General features: G+C 39.4%; 1 long non-coding RNA gene across 2 annotated transcripts in view; it reads left to right on the top strand.

Moving 5' to 3' along the window:
* The first annotated feature begins 3192 nt into the window (after positions 1–3192).
* LOC139168134 (uncharacterized) overlaps positions 3193–21174 on the top strand; it is a 103402-nt gene continuing 85420 nt past the window's right edge. Inside the window, exons 1-2 of one of the 2 annotated variants that reach the window (XR_011559236.1) lie at positions 3193–3363; positions 16715–17044. This is a non-coding gene — a long non-coding RNA (uncharacterized lncRNA). The remainder of the gene's footprint in view (positions 3364–16714; positions 17045–21174) is intronic. The other variant, XR_011559237.1, reaches the window with a different exon arrangement.

The raw sequence follows: 21174 nt of genomic DNA, 5'->3' as shown, positions 1-21174 counted from the left end.
AAAGAAACGAGAAATCCTGTTCCACTGCCATGATTGAGAACATTTAAATTATTTTGGTTTCTATACAAATTGCAGTAAGTCATTTAGTTGTATGTTAAAATTAGAAACAAAAACCCCAACAGGTATCAACCCAGTTTTATGAGCTCACTGGCAAAAGATAGTGCATGGAGAAAAATGATTTGCTGTCTGACTTCATCTCACCATATAACTTGGCAAAGTTAGCAGGGAGCCTCTGACACTCATGAATAACAGAGTGAATTATTATGATTTCGTAAGTCGTATGATCTGTTAATAACCCAAATGACTTTTAAAGAGATTAAACTGACAGCTACCTGCATGTTGTAATCCTGCTAATGCTAGTTTTATTCATGATTACTTTCTCTTATGCTGCTAAACTGCAGATCCATTAAGATCTGCAGTTTAACACACGGTACTGTAGTGGCATACACACTGTCCTAAATCCTGTCTGGAATTGGGCAGTTCTTGGATCAAATTTGATGTTTTGCTTTTTACCATCGTTGGCTAAAAAACTCATAATGGATTGATGAAGATGTTTAAAAAAAAAAAAATCTGCCTTATATCGTATATTAATTGATAAGAGGCATAGTCTCTACCACACAATTCTAAAAACTGGCATCTTGTGCTTACACACTGCCAAATGTGACAGAAGCTAGCTTCTCAAAAATAACTCTTGGGGTGACTCCTTTTTCTGAATGGCAATAGTTAGTCCTAGACTTACAACAGTTCATTTAGTGACCACTTAAAGTTACAATGGCGGTGAAAAAAAGAGACCGATGACCATTTTTAAGGCCTATGACTGTGGTATCCCCATGATTTACGTTTGAATGCTTGGCTCTGAATATGTTTGAATAGGAAGCTTGGCTTCCTATTAGTCTCTGGGCACAATTCAAGGTGTTGGTTATTACCTATAAAAGTAGCCATATATACCTATTACCTATATATGGCCCAGGACCAGACTATTTATGGGACTGTCTCTTGCCGCATACCTCCCAGAGACCTATAAGAGCACACGGAATTGGCCTCCTCCATGTCCCATCGACTAAACAATGCAGGTTGGCGGGACTCCGGGGGAGAGCCTTCTCTATTGCCGCCCCAGCTCTATGGAATCAACTCCCCCTGCTGTCTGTACTGCTCCCACCTTTAACAAAAGTGGCAAGAATTTTATAACCCTTGGAACAGGTGGTATGATGGGCTAAATAAAAACAAATATCTGAAACTTAAAGATCATACACATTTCGAAAGGAAAACAAATAGATAAAAATATAAATCTTACAAATCCTTTAACCATGATTACAAAATATGCAGACAAACCGCTGTCATTTATTGACATGTTGATTTATAGCCATAAAAACATTATGACTTAGAAGTAGTAACACAATCAAGTGTAAATTATGTAAATCATGAAATGTAACCTATAAGAAAGTCTGAAATTGGTAATAGATTGATATATAAGTAGGCTGTAAGGAACAAGTGTCAACTGGATAGTTGACGTATACATTAATAGTTAAATGCTTAAGTTTTGATATAAAAAACAAAACATATTCTGTATATTTGTGTTTTTGTATGTCTTCCAGTTTTTTCCCTTTCTGTCTTTTTATATGTAAATATACTGCTCAACAATATAAAGGGAACACTAAATTAACACATCCTAGATCTGAATGAATGAAATATTCTCATTGAATACTTTGTTCTGTACAAAGTTGAATGTGCAGAACAGCATGTGAAATTGTCAATTAGTGTTGCTTCCTAAGTGGACAGTTTGATTTCACAGAAGTTTGATTTACTTGGAGTTATATTGTGTTATTTAAATGTTCCATTTATTTTTTTGAACAGTGTGTGTGTATGTGTATGTGTATGTGTATATGTATGTATATATATATATATGTAGATTGTTCTGAGTTCGGGTTTTGCCCCGTGTAATATTTTGAATGTCTATGTGATCCCCACCACTATTTATAAGGAACAAATGGCAGTTGCAAACAAACTATATTTACATCAGCACGAAGCTTACAACTTCAGTCTGATGATGGTGAATGTGATTTCACCGAAACGTCGCATAGACATTCAAAATATTACACGGGGCAAAACCCAAACTCAGAACAATCTACATACATATACCTGTGAAAATCTACAAAAACATATACTGTATATCAATAAAATTAACTGCCTTGGAAATGGCCCTGGGTTGGGCCTAGAGGCAAATAAGGAGTTGTGATGTTCCTTCAATACACCAGGGTGATTCGACACAAAAATATGTAACCCTTCCCTGATGCAGAGCTGAAGCGATTGGATGCTGTAGCCTAGAGGATAATTCTCTGCCTTACAAGGCAAAGGTTGCAGGTTCAGTCCCAGTGGGTATGGCTAGCTGATGAGGCCAAAATAAGGCTGAAATAGACCTATCCTAGTCTCCCTTAATTTTCAAATTCAGCAAAAAAAAACATGTGACATATAAACAAAAATGGCAAGAAAAATGGGGCAAAATTCACTCAACAAATTTCTCACTTGGGCTTCATTGTGCTCATAAGTTGAGGAGTACTTGTAAAGCATTGTCTCTCTCTCTCTCTCTGAGGGGCGAATATGTCTGTCAGCAAAATAAATGCTTAGCCAGAGAGTTAAGGCAGCGTTTTCCAACGTCTTGAACTTTTAAAATACGTGAGCTTTCAGCTACCAGAATACCCCGGCAGCCCACACATCTTTTACAGCTGTTGTTGAGGTTGAGAAACCCTCGGCTGAAGATTTCTTCTCGGTTCTCTTAAACTTGGGCAGGCTCGACCGACTTGAGAAACCTCGAGTTTCCCCTGCTTAGAAACGGGCGGGTGAGCCCGGTGGGGAACTTTGCCGCGCGTCCGCTCGCTCTCGTTTCTAGTTAAAGCCGGGCTAGTCTCGCCGTTCGGGAGGTTTCCCCGAAGCCCCCTAAAGAAAACGCGCCTTCCTCAGCAGGGCGCCGCGCTTCCCGGGCGCGAGGGAAAGACAGAGGGGGTGAGGAGGGAAGGAGGACAGTTCCCGGGATGCTCCTGAACTGAAACGAGCGTCGCGCGCTCTCTCTCAAGCTTGGCTACCCTGGTTTTCCCGCGTTCCGGCCTGCGCAGGATGGCCGTCGGGAAGGCAAGTTAACGGATTTGGGGAGGATCTTGGCTAGGCCGCGCCCCTCAACTTTCTCCCTCCCAGCAACCCCTCGCTTCGGTCGCCGTCCTTCGCCTTCCACCTGTTCAGGTTCGGCGTCAAAATGGGGCCAGGAAAGTCCGAGTTTATTCACAAAAAGTAATGCACAGCAAACAAGATTGATATGCAGCATTTCGTATCACAAGGCAAACATTTCCCAAGTGTCTAGGATTGTGTGAGGTATTATTATTATTATTATTATTATTATTATTATTATTATTATTATTATTATTATTATTATTATTATTATTATTATTACTACAGTAATACGCAGCAAACGAGATTGATATGCTGGATTTTCTATAGCAATATCACAAGTCGAACACACCCCAAAGCGTCAAGGATCATGTGACGTGTTGTTCTTTTTCCCCCTTCTTTTTATTGTTGTTATTATTATTATTCACAAAAAGTAATACACAGAAAACGAGATTGATATGCTGGATTTCGTATCACAATATCACAAGTCAAACACTTCCCAAGTGTATAGGACTGTGTGATGCATTATTATTATTATTCACAAAAAGTAATACACAACAAATGAGATGATATACTGGATTCCGTATCACAATAATAATGATGGTGATAATAATAATAATAATAATAATAATAATAATAATAATAATAATAATAATTCACAAAAACAGTAATACACAACAAACGAGATTTATATGCTGGATTTTCCATCACAATATCACAAGTCGAATACTTCCCAAGCCTCTAGGACTGTGATGTACAAGTACAGTGGCCTTTTGCAACTGACAGATCGTGATTTTATCAATGTTTATTGTTTTCAAATGCTGGCTGAGCTCTTTTGGCACACACCCTGACTTTTATGCCAGAGTCCTTGTAGTTTGATTTTATGATCTGGATATCGGCTAAGTTTTTCTTGTTTTTCATCAGTTCAAATGTCACTTGGTATGGCAACATCAATGATCCATACTTTTTGATATAATAATAATAATAATAATAATAATAATAATAATAATAATAATTAATTATTATTATTATTATTAATTATTATTATTATATAAATAAATTATTATTATTATTATTTGTCTGAATTGTAAATCCCCACTGTTTGCTTGCATCCTGAATTCTGATTTTGACCTCTGAATCTATTAATGCAAAATAAATAAGCATTCAGGTTTAGGATTGCACTTGAAATCCAATTTATTCTATCTATCTATTCTGTTTATGGGAACAGAGATTCAATTAGGAATGTTTGAGGACAAATTGTCCTTTTTCCCTTTGGGAGACCAAGGACCATAATTTCTTTAAGAGTAAAAGTAGTGAATGAAGCAGGGTAAAAAGAGGTGATTTGATTTCAGGAATATTTAAGTGAAACAACACACATAGTATGTAGCTATGTATTTAATGGACATCATGTTCTCTTTCTGTCATATTCAAAATTATAATTTGATAACACTTTTAGAATCATTATAAGATCTGAGAAATCAGGGTAGGGACATAAAATCTTGTGGAGTCCTCTGTAATCTTTGGGCTTGGTTATTTTCTTGCTCATATTTCATAATCAAATTAGGTAATATCAGTGTTAGAAGGAAATGTGATTTGCTCTTATTTTTATATGTAAGGGTCCCACAATTCAGAGCTGAGCTGTCAAATATTCTCTTCTATTGCTACTGATTATCATGAACAAAATTTATGCGATTGCTAAGAGTCAACAGCTACTTGAGGACAATCAATGAAAACACTTTTAGAAGCCTGAAACTTTGTTTAAGAAGTATATTGCTGTGTAATAGAGCAGTGATTTTCAACCTTTTTTGAGCTGCGGCACATTTTTTACATTTACAAAACCCTGGGGCACATTGAGCGGGCGGGGGGGGGGGTGGCTAAAAAAAGTTTGGACAAAAAAATTCGTGCTCTCTCTTCTTCCCTTTCGCTCTATTTCTCTGTCCCTCCCTCTTTCTCTCCCTTCCTCTTTCTCTCTCTCTGCATCCCTCTTTCATTCTCTTCCTTCCTTCCTCTCCCTTTTGCTCTCTTTCTCTCTCCCTCCCTACCTCCCTGTATGTCTTTCTCTTTCTCTCCTTCCTTCCCTCTCTTTCTTTCTTTCTCTCTCTTGTTTTCTTTTTCTTGTTCTCTTTCTCTCTCTCTTGCTTTCTTTCTCTCTCTCTCTCTTGCTTTCTTTCTCTCTCTGAGCTTCGCGGCACACCTGACCATGTCTCGCGGCACACTAGTGTGCCACGGCACACTGGTTGAAAAACACTGTAATAGAGAATGGATTTAGGAATGATGACAACTAGCATAAAACTCATGAACTCACCTACCTTCCTTGGAGAAATAGAGCAATGGGGTAGGGAGGTTAATAGGGGCTGCTGTGGAAATGATTATTAATGATCTAATTAGAAGCCCAATATGAGTTAGCCTTAACTCTACTTAATATTTTTACTGCTATGATAAACCCTTTAGGGTAAAAGGGTTTTTTTTGTGAATTGAGATCTGTTAGGATTGTTTTTTGCCTAAATTCTTTAAAAAAAAAATCAGTTTAGAAGGCTCTATAATACTGATATATTGAGAACAAGGCGTTTGCTGAGGAAGAATGCCATACCTTGAATTGTTGCAGTGCGGTATTTGAGATGTTCATTAAACGTTCGGAGAAAAGCAACAAGTTATTCACATTGGCTTTGCACTCTAAGGTGTTGGCTTCTTCAGTGCAGATGGAGGCCTCCAAAGAGCTCAAAAGGGTTAGGCAGAGGAAAGTAATCAAAAACCATGAATCTGAAACAAAATTGAGAACCATAAATAGGGCATGGCTCACATTTTCCCTGTGGCTCAGTCACTCAGTCAATCACCATTCCAGACATTTTCCAAAACTTTTTCTGTTCTATCAGAAACTGCATATTTTAGTTTCCTCCAACCTACAGATTTTCTTTCAATACAGTTCCACTTTCAACTGATATTGTAGAAGTGTTTCATCAAGAAACCTTTAGATAAGTAGTGATATATGACTACATTATATTCATATAGCATGTGAAACAATAATTAAATTTCTGCAAAATCCCTTTAAAAATCAGATAGTTTGATCAATATTACTGTTTGGATTTCTAAATATAAGGTCTGTGTGAATGTTGTTCATGTCATGAAATGGCTTCAGCCACTTGAGAATCATGAAACAGTGCTGTTTTAATGGGGAGGGGGGGGATTTTGGAGGCTTTTGTTCAAAGAAAAGCAAGTGCTGTGGTGCTGGGCAGGCTTGTGTTTTGCCCTAGATTCATAGGGGACCCCAGCTGCCAACTCTCCTGTCATGGATCTTGAGTGAGATAAAGATTCAGCCCAATAAAGTTTGCATATAGAAGTAAAGAAGTGTTGGGTTGCTAGAAATAGGCTATGCTACAAGACTGATGCACCAAATACAGCCTGCTAGGTAGAAAAAAAGTCTTCTTTTGTTTGCTCTTAGTTTTCTTTTAAATAAAATTCCAAAACAGAAAAGATTTCAGAATGTATTTTCTTTGAAAACTTTTTAAAAATTAAACTGAATGAGAATTAGTGACTAAAAAAAAATCAAGATAAATTTTCATCACCTTTCCTTTTTCTGTAAGTTGGTTACTGAGGGTATGTCTTGCCTTTTTTTGTACATTTTTTTGTCCCTATTTCCTACAGTTGGATTAAATCCAAGGGGAAGACCTCATGAAGCAACAATTTCCACTGGAATTTTTTTAGTAATGCTGTAAGAGGGTGCCCTGCCCCTAAAACAAACTATTGGAGAATATTTTCCTTCCTATGGAGAAATGTTAAGAAATTGCTTATTTAGTTTCATTCTTCATAAATTTGTTAGAGAATATTGAAAGGTGTTTTTTTTTGGTGTATTCACCTTTAGTTGAAATCAAGTGACCATAAGTAATCTACAACATTGGACGCTACATTTTCCTTTAATAGGCTATGAATGGTTGATCTTCCGCTTGCTAACAGTTTGTTTATCTATCTATAAGAATAACTGATTAAAATAGACTACAGGCAGTAACACAGTGATATAAACACAGAAACTGAATTTTAAGGCAAATTTAGATAACACTACACTGATAACTTCAGGATACCTTCCAATGCCAATTCACCTTATACCTTACATTTAGATAAACTACAAAAATGTTTGTAAAATAAAAGATACAAATCTGATATCAGAAATTGCATATCTAAAAACCATTAGCAGAACATTTCAAATCCCTAATACAACCTTGGAACCATGAGCAAATTAATCTTCAGACAAAAGACATCATGGAGAGCTGATTCATTGCAAATTGATTGTCCTGGAATTCATTGCAGGATGTAATACGTTTTTCAAAGTTAACCAGTCTTAATATGTTAACTGGCTCACTGGGGCAATAATTTCTGTGTTACTTCTAACAAACTAGTTTTTAAATATCCATCTTTCACTTTATCTCGCCCAGAACAGTTGTGTATATGAATCTAAAATATACTTTTCTAGGATTTATACACTGCAGCAGATGAAGGAAGATAGAAAACATTTAAATGGTACTACATTTTTTTTTGTAAATAGGTAAACCTTTCTTATAGTTTTGACCAATATGTATGTTTTACAGTCAATAATGCCATAAACCAGTGTTTTCTATGATGCAGATCAGGTCTCTGTACTACGCTGACAAACTTTATAAATGATCAAAGCTTCATTTATGACAAGAGTATGTATTTAATTCTCATTGTCAAGGTTTGGTCTTGGAAGCAAATCATTTAAGGATAAAAAGAGTTTTCCAAAACAACATAATTTGAAAGTGTACAAATGTCTTGTCAGTGAAGTCTCTGCCATCATTTTTCTGGAATATAACCACTTGTTTAAAACTTCCCTAATCCAGATTTAAGAGGCAATTCTAAAAGCAAATGATTTAAAAGATACAATAACCACTAAGGACCTTTATCTCTTTCGCTTGCTGATTAGAATAAGACTAGGAAGGGATAGATGCAAGAAAGTAGCAGCTACTCACTTAAAGTTCCACTCTTGGTCCTGAAGGAACTGGAGAATAAGGTGGTCAGCAGAGACATCTTCCAAGGCAGCTAGACAGAGCTTTGTAAATTATATGTTGAGCTCCTTGCTTTTATTATCCCTTCTGACCCTGGTTCAGCTTTTATAGTAGAGAGGCTAAGGATTTCCCACTAATTCTCACTCTCTCTTCCTCTCTCTCTCTCTTCTCTTTCTCCCTCCCTTTAAAACCCAGGTATGATTTTTACTCAGTCCTCAGGCAGGGTGAGTCATGTTTCCTAAATTGCTGCTTTAATAAAACAGTCTTGGTTCATTGGAATGTATTGCACTTGTTCTATTATTCTATTTGTTCTTTTAAAAAGGAAATAACAACTGTCCCCCCACCACAAACAGCTATCAGTTCCTAGTAAAAAAAATATGTCTATTTTCCCCCCTGAAAGAGCTCATAATGCTGATTATTACTACCAGGCAACTCTGATTCCACCAGAAACCTGGCTAATATTTATCAGGTCACACCAGAGCACAGAATCTTGGGCTAAAAATCTAGCATAGTTCTACTCTGCATATTTTACAACCATCTTTCACAACCTGAGGTCTTCAAAAAATCCCCACTTCAACTCCCAAAATATCCAGCAGAAGTCTGATGGCTCCTGATGAAATTATGTCTCACTTTCTCTCCCCTCTACCACATTCCCCATGAACCCAACGTGGTCAAGCCTACAAGGTAACATTACAATCAATATCCTTTTCCCTTAGAACAGTGGTCCCCAAACTATGGCCCGTGGGCCACATGCGGCCCACTGAGGCCATTTATCCAGCCCGCCAGTGAGTGACAAGCGCACAGGGAAAAGAGAGAGAGAAAGAAAGAAAAGGGAAAGAGAGGGAGTGAAGGAGAAGTGGAGAGGAATGAAGGATGGAAGGAAGGAAGGAAGGAAAGAAGGAGAAATGGAGGGAACAAGGAAGGAAGGAAGGAGAAATGGAGGGAACAAGGAAGGAAGGAAGGAAGGAAGGAAGGAAGGATGAAATGGAGGGACAGAGGAAGGAAGGACTGTTTTGGGGGTGGTGGTTAAATTTTTCTCTCAACATACATTCAAACAACACAGTGTACCAGCTAATTTTCCATGAATAAAATGTGGTATTTTGTTAGTAACTAATATCAATTGTCAAAAAAGTTGCAAAAGGTTTTTTTTCTAATTTTGTCATCCAGTTACATTCATTTTCTTTTAATTAAATTCCCTCCTTAATGTTCCTTCAAAAAGTGCAACACCAATTATATTTCTAACTTATTAACCATTATGCCAAAGTGCTTCCTTCTTTCTTTATACATTTTTCATAAGCCAAGAAAACCTTGTATAGCCAATCAGATGTTAACAAAAGAAAATTAAAAACAAAACATAAACATATATGAGTTTCAGATCTTCTCCCCCCTCTAAATAGTGTGCATAGGGATTTGTTCATAGGTTTTTTTTATAGTCTGGCCCTCCAACAGTCCGAGGGACAGTGAACTGGCCCCCTGTGTAAAAAGTTTGGGGACCCCTGTCTTAGAACAAACCTGCTTACCTTTGATAACTATAAGATTTTTTTCGAGGGGAGAGCAGGAAGTCTTGACAAGAGGTAAGATTGAGAGTCTCAGTGTGGTTCTTCTGCTGTTTTGGTCAGTCACAAGCTATGTTTTAAGATTTTCCACCAGTGGTGAAATTTACTTATCTTCCCTACTGGTCGTGCACACTTTTCCATCTTCTGTGCATGTGAAGAGGGTTTTTAAAAAATGGTGACGTCCAGATGGGTGGGCAAAGAGTACAATGGAATGGAATAGAATAGAATAGAATTTGTCTTTGGTGCATATGCTCTCAGTGTACATAAAAGAAAATATTTGTCAAAAATGAGGTACAACACTTAATGATTGTCATAGGGTACAAATAAGCAGTTGGGGGAAAAAGTCAATATTAATAAGGATACAAGCAACAAGTTACAGTCATACAATCATAAGTAGGAGGAGTTGGGTGATAGGAATCATGAGAAGACTAATAGTAGTAGTAAGGCAGCCTTAGTGAATAGTTTGATAGCGTTGAGGGAATTATTTGTTTAGCAGAGTGATGGCATTCGGGGAAAAACTTCTTGAGTCTAGTTGTCTTGGTGTGCAGTGCTCTATAGCGTTATTTTGAGGGTAGGAGTTGAAACAATTTATGCCTAGGATGTGATGAGTCAGCAAATATTTTCAGCCTTGTGCTGCTGCTGCTATTGGTTCTCCGAATTACTGGCGGCCACAACTAATGGTATGCCCAAACCAGCCCAAACCGGTAGCCTTTCACCCCTGCTTTCTACTTCTCTTATATTTATTATTTTATTTATTTATTTATTTGTTTTGTCAAGTACATATTGGAGGTATAATATTCATATACATGATACTAGTAACAAGAAAAAAATAAGAAGAAACATTAGATATAATAATATTAATCTGCATGGTACTAGTAGAAAAAAATAAAATAAACATTAGGACAGGGGACGGAAGGCATGCAGGTGCACTTATGCATGCCCCTTACTTACCATTTAGGAATCGGGAGGGTCAACAGTGGATAGTCTAAGGGTAAAGTTTTGGAGATTAGGAGATGATACTACGGAGTCTGGTAGTGAGTTCCATGCATCAACTACTCAGTTTTCTGCAGTCGAGTTTGGAGCGGTTTACATTAAGTTTGTATCTGTTATGTGTTCATGTGTTGTTGTGATTGAAGCTGAAGCAGTCTTTGACAGGAAGGACTGTTGTAGCATATGATTTTGTGGGCTATGCTTAGATCGTGTTTAAGGCAACGTAGTTCTAAGTTTTCCAAGCCTAGGATTGTAAGTCTAGTTTCACAGGGTATTCTGTTGCGAGGAGTGAAGGACTCTTCTGGTAAAGTATGTCTGGACATTTTCTAGTGTGTTTTTGTCCGAAATGTGGTGTGGGTTCCAGACTGATGAGCTGTATTCAAGGATTGGTCTGGCGAAAATTTTGTATGCTCTGGTTAGTAGTGTAAGATTGCCAGAGCAGAAGCTATGTAGGATTAAGTTAACACCTCTTGAAGCTTTTTTGGCGATGTTGTTGCAGTGGGCTTTGGCACTTAGCTCATTAGATATGAGTATTCCAAAATCTTTTACAGAGTGGGGTTTGCCTGTAAGGTCTTGTTTATTCAGCGTGTATTTGGTGTTCTGATTCTTTTTTACCAATGTGTAGGAAAGAGCATTTGTTGGTTAACAGCAAAACAGGAAAGTAAAGAGATTCAGGACAAACCATCAGAATGCTAGCATGTCATTCTAGGACAGTGTTTTTCAACTGGGGTTCCGTGGAACCCAAGGGTTCCACAAGGGCCAACCAGGAGTTCCGCGACTTAATGAGAGAAAAAAACCCCGACCAGGAGCAGCAGCAGCCCTCGCCGCTCCCTCCGTTTTACTCCGCTTTTGCCTCCTCCTCCTCCCAGAACGCTGTTTCTCCCCGTCCAACAGCTGCAAGGGGAGAAACCCTCATGAGTCAGAGCTGCAACTATCGGGAGGGGAGAAACCCCCGTGGGTCAGAGCCCTGCGCTGCCCGGCTGCTCCGGCTCTCTGGACCATGCCCACCCCTGCAGATCCTCTGTACTCTGTTTCTTTTTGGCAGGAGTGAGAAAGAGGGAGAGAGGGAGAAGAGGGAAACAAATGAGAGAGAGAAAGGAGAGAAAGAAAAAGGGAGAAGAAGAGGAAAGAGAGAAAAACAAATGAAAGTGAGAGAAATGAGAGCAAAAAGGGAGGAGAAACAAATGAGAGAGAGAAGAGGGGAGAGGGAGAGGTACATAGAAATGAGAGAGACCTGGAGGGAGAGAATGAGACAGAGTGAAAAGAGAGAGAGAGAAGTAGAGAGAAAGAAAGAAAAGGGAAAGAGAGGGAGGGAAAGAGAGAAGTGGAGAGGAAGGAAGGGGGAGGGAGGGAAGGAAGGAAGGAGAAATGGAGGGAACAAGGAAGGAAGGAGAAATGGAGGGAAGAAAGAAGGGGGGAAGGAAGAAGGAAAAATGAAATGAACGGAGGGATGGAGGAAGGAAGGACTTTTCAGGGGGGTGGGTAATTTCCCCCCCCTCTCAACATAAATTCAAACCATCTAATTTTCTATGAATAAAATGCAGTATTTTGTTAGTAACAAATATCAATCATCAAAAAAGTTGTAAAAGTTTTTTTTCTAATTTTGTCATCCAATTACATACATTTTCTTTTAATTGAATTCCCTCCTTAATGTTCAAGGCTCGCCTTGAAGGGACATAAACAGTACCGGTACACGGTACAGGTTCCGCCAGAAATCTGACGACACCAAAGGGTTCCCCTGAAGAAAAAAGGTAGAAAAACCTTTTTTTACCCTGTTCTAGGAAAACCTCACCCACCTTATTGCTTGAGTCCCAATAAGTGAATCAAGAATAGGGCTTCATTAACAACAGTAAGAAACTGTACAAAGATAGAGAGCCTCGCCCAACTTGACATCTTGTCCCTAATATATAATGCAAATAGCTTTTTTTTGTTTACCGTGCTGGAATAAAAGTTGTTTTTCAAGGTATGCAACTATTACATTTGGCTACCCATTGTTGTGCCGTGAAAGTACGTGATTTATTAGTAGTCTGACCAGAAACAGCAGCACCCGTGAAGGAAGTTCATGGCAAAATAAAAAAAAATAAACAGATGAGTTGGTGGATGTCCAAGCCCATTTGTTTTTGCACACAGGTGCAATATCATTGATATGAATGGTGCAATGATATGTTTTTTGCCTATTTGACCATTCCACAGACCAAAGGCATATCTTAAAGTTCATTTGTACATCTAATTGTGAAGATATCACACAAGCTATTGGTTGACGAAATTATTTTCCTTTGTGAAAACAACCGAAATTATGTTCCTTTGTGAAAACATTGTGAAAATAACCTCCACTTGTAAATTCTTCAGTGCTGCAAAGGAAGGGTGTTCTCACCTTTGCTGGTATAAGCCACACTAAGTGGTCAGTCTACAATGATTTTCTTTTTTAACAATAATATTGTTAACATTCAATTATACACATAAAAACAATATAAGTAATAACAATAAAAAAGAAAAGATAAAAAGTGGAAAAGGAAAATAATTGGAGAGAGACAAAAAATAGTATCCCTCTTTCCCCAGCAAATATAAACAACTTTAACAATTTATCACTATCTTTTAAAACAATGAACAATCTCTTTATTTCATAATCAGGAGTAGGCTGCGCTGGGGTTGCTTGAGTTTGGGCCAGGGGGTAGGTTCCTCCCAGTTTAGACTGGATCTCCTGAATGGAAGCAACCAGTTGGTGACATCACAGATCCAATTAGGTGGTGCTGGTCCAGGCGTGCTGCCATCTTTTTTTTTTTAGCGAACTTTTCCTTGTTTGGATGGCGTCTTCTCTATCACTTCTTGAAAAAGGGCCTTCCTGCCTGTCCTGGGTTAATACTGACTAGTGATGGGCGAACCGAATAGTGTTCGGGTTCGGCGAGTTCGGACGAACTTCATGCAAAGTTCGGCCGAACCCGAACCCAAACGGTCCGTGGTGTCAAAGCTCCGCCCCCAGAATCCCATTATTTTTTATTTTTATAGATTTTTTACAGATTTTTTTTAAAAAAATTGGGTTTGGGTTCGGCATGCCGAATTGGGTACGGACCCGAATTGTGCGGGTTCGGTTCGCCCAACACTAATACTGACCTTTATTTCTTTGCCCGAAGCACAGCTGATCAGCTCTTCAGCTGTGTTTTGGACCTATTTCAGCTACTGAGCAGGCGTGGAAGCAAAATTGCATGAGGGGACGTGCATGTGGGCATGAGTGGAGCTTGCACGCACAAAATGTTGTAATGCAAACCAGCGGTGAAGGCAAGTGGAACCCATCCCTGGTTCAAGCGATCCTCTAATGAAAATTCTACATGGTTTGGCAAACCCTCAAATCCCATTCCTGACTGGTCCCTCCTACCCTTCCCTTCCCCTCCCCTCCCACCCCTCCCCTCTCAGGAGTCTCCAAGTGGCCCATTTTGGATGCCAGTTAAGTGTAGGTCCTGTATGGAGGCTCAGGGAGGATGAAAAATGGGCCTCCTGGAGGCTCCAAAACTCTGGAATGGGCCCATTTCCAGCTTCTTTAGAGCCTCTTGAGCCTCCTAGAGGCTCAAGGAAAGCCTCCAGAGCCCAGGGAGGGAGAAAAATGGGATTCCTGGAAGTTTCGGGCCTCTCCCTCTGGTGCAGGAGGCCGACTAGGCCAGACCCACCATGGCGACACCCGTTGGGCAGAGAACCTGTTGCTAAAAGTTTTGAAGCCAACTCCTGCTCATAATTCATGTTATTCTCTATAAACAAATATTTAAAGCCCCATCATCCATTCCAATCAGCAAAAGTCTACTCAGAGTTACCAGAAATAACAACACACATATTATAAACTTGATCTGATAAACCCGCTTAAATTCCTTCCTTTTATATTTACGTTTCACTTTTATCTTTAAACAAATCCTTCAGACCTCTGCATTCCAATTTAGTTAGTTCAACAAGTTCTTCTGATGTAACTTTTCAACTGGAGGTGAGTCTTTCTTCCTCGTCTTGCCATCTTAGTCTGCTGTGAACAATTGGATTTCAGGGCTATTACCATTTGGAGTTGGAAGAGTTGGTGTGCTCCAGTTTCTCTTGCTAACCCATAGATGGCAGAAGATGGCAGAAGAGTAAAGAAGATAAATGGGGTTTGGGGGTATCATTTCTTTCAGCAACAGAACGGCCCACTTCCTCTACAGAGAGTCCACTACACTGCAGGTGATCTGCCTGCACAGGTACTTCTCCTGTGGTACGTTGCCCACTTTTCCATTGCTTTGATGCTGATGCAGTGAAGGGCTGAATTTTTTTTTACTACCACACTGTGGGCGTGGCTTATTTTGTAGGTGTGGCTTGCCGGCCATGTGACCAGGTGAGAATGGCTTGAAGATCATGTGACCGAGGGTGGCTTAAAGGTCATGAGAGTGGCTTAAAGGTGGCCAACTTGACGTCACTCACGTCAAGGGTTTGGGTTAGGGTTAGGGTGCCTGGGTTCTCACCTCAAAGAGATACAATTTCCCGATCTATTTACTATTATTGAACATCCAAAATATACTCTTTAATTCTATATACGTATGCCATGTGTATACATACATATTACACACAGGCAGACAAAAATTTACATTGTCTACTATATAAACTATGTGTATGTACACACACACACACACACACACACGCACACATAGCTCTTCTAAAATTATGCACATTCAACCTCATTTACTGCGATAGGAAAAACATACCCAGAGCCCAGAAGAGAAAAAAAGAAGAAAAAAATCAGATTTTTTTCTACTGGTTCTGTGTACCTGACCAAACTTTTTCTACCGCTTCTGCATACCTGACCGTACCTGTAGGAGCCCACCACTGTGCTGATGGATCTAAACCATGTATATGTTGCATTGCTTTTCATACTGCCAGGCTGTTCCTGATACATGCGCAGAAATATATTACAAGCTGGGCACGCCTATCAGTAGTTGCTTTCCAGGTACTTCCCGCAGAGCTACCAGCAAAAAAAAAAAAACTTGAGCTGAATTGAGCTTGAGTCAGTAGCTCCAGAATTAAATTTCTATTAAAGCAAAGCCATTCTATTGCCAGCCTTGGGAGAAACCCCTGGGCATTTGGCTGGGACATGGCTATCTTGTAATAAAGCTGCATCTTCGTAGGCAGCTTTATTACAAGATAGCCATGTCCCAGCCACCTTCTCTTTCCTTGTAGGATAGGAAGCAGACAAATCACTCTGTGGGCTGAAATGTCAAAGCCCTGCATATATGCAACACAGAAGCTTCAGGGTTCCTCAAGGATCAGCCGCTCCTGTTTAGTATCTACATGAAACTGCTGGAGGAGATCATTTGTCATGATGGGGTGAGACGTCATCAGTCTTCTGTTGTATGACACTGTTAATAGTGGTTTTAAAGATGTTGCAACCACCCTCTGTCAGTTCCTGGAGGTTTTTGAGGTTCAAAGAGGATAAACAGGTGAACCTTGGCATGATGGAGTGGCTCTAAAAGATGGCTCTTTGGTTATGGATGGGGTTGCACTGTGGGTTCTCCTGGACTCATGACTCCTGATCAAGGAGCAGGGGACAATCATGTCCAGGAGGACTTTTATACACTATGGGTTTTGTGCCAGTTACATTTATTTCTGGACCAATGTGCCCTTCTCACAACCACTCATGCTTTGCTTATCTCTCATCTGTACTATTGTAATGTGCTTTGTACATGGCTACCCTTGAAGAATATCTGGAAGTTTCAGTTGGTTCGGGATGCTGTGGGCCACATGTTTTTGTGCAAGCCTAGACTTGGACAGGCCTAGACTTTTGTGGAGCTGCACTGACTGCTAACCTGCTTCTGGGTACAATTCAAGGTGCTGGTTATCTCCTTTGTTTGTTTGTTTATTATGCTTATAGGCCGCCCAACTCCTTCCGGACTCTGGGCGACATACAACATGTAAAAACAATGAGAAACAATCTTAAAAACCCATTAAAACTATTTATAACCTTTAATTCAATTCAATTCAATTTATTAGGCTTGTATGCCGCCCCTATCCAAGGACCCAGAGCGGCTCACAACATTAATGGTCGGATCAAGATGGTATCCAGATGATCAGGAGCCCCAGGCCTGCCAGCAAAGCCACGTCTTCATGACCTTCCAGAAAGCCAGCAGGGTGGGGGTAGTATGGACCTCAGGGGGCAGCTGGTTCCAGAGAGCCGGTGCCGCCACAAAGAAGGCCATCCCCCGTTGTCCTGCCAACCAACATTGTCTAGCCAATGGGACCTGGAGAAGGCTAACCTTTACATGGTTTGGAGTCAGTTTGTTTGAAAGATCGCCTCTCTCACAATACATTTACTCAGAACAGGTAAGTAGGGTATGTTGTGGATCCAATTTGTTAGGTATGTACGTCTAATGGGATCATGAAAAATGACTTTCTTAATGGTGGGCCCATTCCTATGTATGGATGGACCAGATCATTCGAACCATTAGCAACCTGCTGGTGACATGAAGATGACATCATGGACAGGATTCTGTTTGTGCTGATCCATGCGCACCGCCACCATTTTTAAAAAAATAATTTTTGGCGATTCGGCATGTTTGGATGGCTTCTCCTCATCTGCTGTGAAAAAAGTCCTCCTGCCTGTCCACGGGTTAATATGGACTTTTATTTCTTCTCCAAATTTACTTCTACACATGTTCAGAAGGTGGCTGAAACCACCTTCTGAACATGTGCAGAAGTAAATTTTCATGAAGCGTTTGAACGCGCATATTCATGCACGAAACATTGCAATGTGAACCAGTGGCAAAGCTAAGTGGAACCCACCCAGCTGCTAAGGAACATTCCCCTCCCCCATAGGCATAATTACTTCCCCTTGTTGCTTTTCAAAAGATACAGAAGACTGGTTTTGTCAGTGGTCCTGCGGATCCTGAAAAGAGATGAAGCTGATCAAGTGGTTGGTTTGATTATGTTGGCTTGTTATGATTATGAGGGGTGGGTAAGACTTTAAAGTTTTTTAGTATGTAGATTTTTAACGTAAGACACTTGGACTAATTGGTGTGTGAATTGGGCAGCCATATACATTTGTTTAATGAATAAACAGTTGGCAGGAGAAAATTAAAATGAAAGCAGCAGAGGAACATGGCTTCTTGATTCACAATTCATTGATCCCAGGGAATGATCACTCCTTGGGATCAGAAATCTGACAACAGAAGACCACAATTGATAAATTGTGATTGATTGATTGATACTGAGCTGGGGTGGTGCAGTGGTTAAAGTGTAGCATTGCAGGCTACTTCATCTAACTGCTAGCTGTAGTTCAGCAGTTCAAATCTCACCACCAGCTCAAGGTTGACTCAGTCTTCCATCCCTCCAAGGTGGGTAAAATGAGGACCCAGAATTCCATATCTAGGGTCTTGTGACAGTTTCCATCCATTATTTCTTGTCTGACCTTCAAGTGCTTTGGATAATAGATTGACCCCTTCTCTCTGTGTCAGTCTCTCCGATATGGGAACACTGCTATCATATCTCTCCTGGTCCTTGTCTACACTAGACTAACCATGCCCCGTTCCTGTAGCCATTAATAATATTTTTTAGCCTTCAGTCCCCTAATCATTTTGGTTGCTCTTCCCTGCACACTTTCTAGAGCAATGATGTCAAACCTTTTTTTCCTTGGGTGCCAAAAGAGCATGCTATGCTATCACGCATGCGTGAGTGCACATACCCATAATTCAATGCCTGGGGAGGGCAAAAACAGCTTCCCCCACCCCCCCAGAGGCCCTCTGGAGGCTGGAAACGGCCTCTTCCCCAACTTCTGGTGGGCCCAGTAGGCTTGTGTTTCACCCTCCCCAGGCTCCAAAGGCTTCCCTGAAGCTGGGGGAGGATAAAATTCCCTTCCCCATTTTCCGGAGGCTCTCTGGAAGCCAAAAATGCCCTCCCAGAGTCTCTGTGCGAACCAAAAATCAGCTGGCTGGTACACACATGCATGTTGGAGCTGACCTAGGGCAATGGCTTGTGTGCCAGCAGATATGGCTCCGTGTGCCACCTGTGGCACCCATGCCATAGGTTTGCCATCACTGTTCTAGAGTCTCAGTATCTTTTTTATTTTTTAGTCTTACATAGGTTTTATAGAATGCTATTAGTACTTCACTTGATCTTGATTGTATCCCTCTGTTAATGCAATTTAGGATTGCATTGGCTTTTTTTGACTGCCACCGCACACTTATTTAATTGGTTGTGCACTAAGACTCCAAGATCCCTCTCACAGTTATTGCTGTTAAGCCTGGTTTCACCCAGTCTATATGTGTACTTTTGGTTTTTCTTGCCTAAGTATAAACTTTACTATTCTCTACATTAAATTTCATTTTGTTAGAAAGCGCCCAGTTTTGTTAGTGCCCAGAAAGTTCCTTTAAAAAGTTACATCGATTCTTCTTGGTTGTTTAACCGTCTCATCATCATATCTAATTCGGCACAGTCTAAAATCTTCTTGAGAATATCTGTTTCTTTTGGAATCTCAATATCTTTCCATTTTTGTGCAAAAGCTATCCTGGCTGCTACTAATATATGAACTATTAAACAACCAAGAAGAATCAGAATTTTATGATATCTGGCAGAAAGTATATACTTGGTGGGAAACAAGGAATAAGAGATAAGCGTGTTGCTATATTATTTTGCATATTTGAATTTAGTATTAGAATTGTATAAGATGGTAATTATTAGTATAAATATAAATTTCTTCCTTTTCTTTTCTCTTTTTCTCTCTCTTTTTATAAAACTTTTTTCTCTTTCATATATATCTTTATAAATTTTGATATAGATTTATATTTATATATTAAAATTGATATTTTTATTCCATCTAACAATATGTATTTTATAGATAAACTTTTTATTTTCATATTATTATGGTGAAGACTTCTATCCTGAGCGAAGCGACTGTAGCTCCACTAAGTGTTGTATGTTTTGTCTGTTATGTTCGTTACTTTGAAAAAAAACAATAAAATATATTTTTAAAAAAATTAAAATAAAAAGTTACATCGAAAATAACTTTTGTTTGATTCTAAAGTCTTGAGTTAAGACTTTTCTTCCCGAATCAATTGCAGTGTTCTCCTCTTAACTATGAGTCATCTGATAAGATTACTCTTTTCTGTATCTTGCCTAATTTGAATCTTAGCCTGAAGATGTTTACTTCATTTTCAACCTTATTTTTAGCACCAGCATTATTATGATAATGGATAATCCTAAAGGTTATCCATTTCTCATAACTTGCCCTTCTCTTTTTACTCCAGGTTCTCAGGTATGGAAGCCAGGACTTATTTTTAGCACCAGCATTATTATGATAATGGATAATCCTAAAGGTTATCCATTTGCCATAACTTGCCCTCCTCTTTTTACTCCAGGTTCTCATGTATGGAAGCCAGGACTTGGATTGAGGGAAGACAGCTGTCTCTATCTGCCACTACATCTCACTTCTGTTTTTGCCACATTTTTGAGCATGTGTTCAGCAGGCACAATGTGGTGGTGGGTTTGTAGGATCAGCTCTCTTCTGCTTTTCCTTGCTATGTCAAGTACCCAACAGTTAGCTTTGAATGCAGATTTAGTGCTTTTCTGAAAGAGTAGTAGATCCACGTTCACAACAGAAAGTGACCAGGAGTCAACCCTGAGAGATTCAAATGAAAAGCCTGGTGTAAAAGAACCCAAAGCACAAGGGCCTTGGAGTGACAAGGTATTATAATCTATACAATAAGCATAACCAGGAATACAGTGTTCCCTCGGTTTTCACGGGGGATGCGTTCCGAGACCGCCCACGAAAATCGAATTTCCGCGAAGTAGAGATGCGGAAGTAAATACACCATTTTTGACTATGAACAGTATCACAAGCCTTCCCTTAACACTTTAAACCTCTAAATTACCATTTCCCATTCCCTTAACAATCATTTACTCACCATTATTACTGGTACACACCATTGAATAAGACACTTAGTGATCCTGATATTTATAAACATAATTATTTATTAACAATAATTATTTTTTTTGTTATTTATTTGCAAAAAATATTAATTTGGCAATGACGTATGACGTCATCGGGCGGGGAAAACCGTGGTATAGAAAAAAACCCCGCAAAGTATTTTTTAATTTTTTAAAAAAAACCGTGGTATAGGCTATTCGCGAAGTTCGAACCCGCAAAAATCGAGAGAATACTGTACTCATTCTATCTTTGTTTTACATTGACAGAAACTTGAAAGACTGAAGATATTGCTCCTTTCTTTTCTTTTACTCTCTAGAAAACTAAGAAGGGTTTCTTTTGGAACATTCCTTATACATCCCTTCTTATCTAGGTTGAAATATGTTTGATATGCCAGTTGTCCAGTCTGCAGCTCTCAATCCTGTCTCTCAAGGTCACTTCCACATACACCCTCCCAGTAGTAGTAGTACCGTGTTTCCCCGATAGTAAGGCAGTGTCTTACTATCTTTTTACCCCCAAAAGCCCCACTGTGTCT

The sequence above is a fragment of the Erythrolamprus reginae genome, chromosome 5 (genome assembly GCF_031021105.1).
Source record: "Erythrolamprus reginae isolate rEryReg1 chromosome 5, rEryReg1.hap1, whole genome shotgun sequence".
Lineage (NCBI taxonomy): Eukaryota > Metazoa > Chordata > Lepidosauria > Squamata > Dipsadidae > Erythrolamprus > Erythrolamprus reginae.
Note: the sequence above shows the minus strand (reverse complement) of the source record. Positions and strands in the feature narration are given on the sequence as shown.